The sequence below is a fragment of the Chiloscyllium punctatum genome, chromosome 50 (genome assembly GCF_047496795.1).
Source record: "Chiloscyllium punctatum isolate Juve2018m chromosome 50, sChiPun1.3, whole genome shotgun sequence".
Classification (NCBI taxonomy): Eukaryota; Metazoa; Chordata; class Chondrichthyes; order Orectolobiformes; family Hemiscylliidae; genus Chiloscyllium; species Chiloscyllium punctatum.
The window spans coordinates 50823826-50825600 of NC_092788.1; the positions used below are offsets into that span (position 1 = coordinate 50823826).

At 39.4% G+C, this 1775-nt stretch overlaps 1 non-coding gene across 1 annotated transcript; it reads left to right on the forward strand.

Moving 5' to 3' along the window:
* Window positions 1–291: 291 nt before the first annotated feature.
* trnas-cga (transfer RNA serine (anticodon CGA)) lies at window positions 292–373 on the forward strand. The gene has a single exon. It is a non-coding gene; the product is annotated as a tRNA-Ser (tRNA).
* The last annotated feature ends 1402 nt before the right edge of the window (window positions 374–1775 follow it).

A 1775-nucleotide genomic window follows, 5' to 3' on the forward strand; every position in this document is an offset into this window, starting at 1 on the left:
GCAATTGAGTCAAAATCGATCGGACGCAGTGAAACAATGATCCTCTCTTCAAGTGGTGTACATCCGTGACTCTAAAATTCGACGAAGCATCATTCCCACAACTTCAGCTGTGTCAGGATCTAGTTTGCGGTGAAAGCCTGTCAATCTGCTAAGGTAACGTTCGTTTGGGTCTGTGCAAATAATTCGGCGAAATCTTTGGGTCTTGACAATTTGTTTTTCAAATTTCTTCAAACAAATTGCGTATTTCATGAATTCAATTCTTTTACTATGAAAATTGGCAACTTTCCTGTAGCGGTGATGGCCGAGAGGTTAAGGCGTTGGATTCGAAATCCAATGGGGTCTCCCTGCGCAGGTTCAAATCCTGTTCACAGCGCTGAAGCCTTTAAAAGTCATTAATCTCTGAGCGAAATTTGGAGTTTGAGCTTTGCATTCAATCAAAAGTGAATTTTCAACTGTGAAGAATCCGAAGTCATTTCAAGACGTCTAATTGAATAAATTATATGTCGAGACACAAAAAGCCACCAACTTCCAACACGAATCAGTTTCAAAAAATTTCTCGAACTATCGTGAAATTTGGATGTTCGGGAGTCGGGGGTGGAATTAAGCAAAACAAGAAGCAAAGCAATACATTTACCTGCAGGTGATGAATTTTCTTTTAGGATCAGTTGAAAGTCAAGCTGAGAAATTTCAACCTAATTTACAACTGACTCTCAAGGCCAATAATCTATTATATCAGCAGTCAATGAATTCGAAAAAGCAACTCCATGTGTGGAAAGGAACTCGACTGATCCAGGTTCCTGGCTTGAGGTGTGATAAGGTAAGGCGATATCAGCGGAGTAGAATTTTCTGGAAATATTAGAAATGGAATGTTAACTGTCTTCTGCTGTCCAGATTCGTAAGAAACTGTGCAATAAGAACTGAGTTTTAAAATTAACGATGAAAATCAGACTTAGCACTCTGCTTGTGGTGTAGCATTGTTCAGAACAATAGGTTGTTGTTGAGGCTAAAATTGACCAAAATAATCGATGGGACCTTATCCACGGCCTTCGTTGGAGCAGTTGGTGTGGAGAGCTCAGCTTGAAGAACCAAATGCCAATTATTCATCTTGGCCGTCTGAATTGCTTAGTTAAACATACTCCCACTTTAATGTAAAAACCTTTGCTATCAGAGCTAGATGTTTTCATGTCAGCATGTTCCCATATGAGAAGACACTCCATGGAGTAGATGTGACTTAAATTTTGACTCTAACGTCAGAGATGTTGACACATTTCTGCACCAAAACAGCACTACCATTGGTATCAAATCAAACTGAACAAATTTCCTTTCTGCAGTCTCTGCCAATGGACCGTTCAGGCCCGATGTAGGAATAGGGCGTGGTGACATCTGTTCGGATGTGAATCACTTCATTCTTGCTCACGATCCATACACCGTAATTCATTTTGAATTTCTTAGCCATCAGCATGAAAAGTGGTACATAATGCACAGGTCTGCTTCTCAAAAGAAAGAGCGAAATCTTATTCAATGCAGACGCAAATTCAAGTTGTCCCTGATCGACGAGAAGACAGATATCGCGAAACAAAGTGAATACAGAAAACAATCCATGTTTTCTGGGAGTCAAAAAGATGTACTGGAACAACGAAAAAATATATTTGGAACTAAAGTCACATACCACTTCCAGACTAAATGTTCTTGAACCGTTATCTTAATTTGACCTTCATGTCCACCATTGCTGCAAAAATTATCTTAAGAACTCTGTGTTCTTTGATATTGTCTTC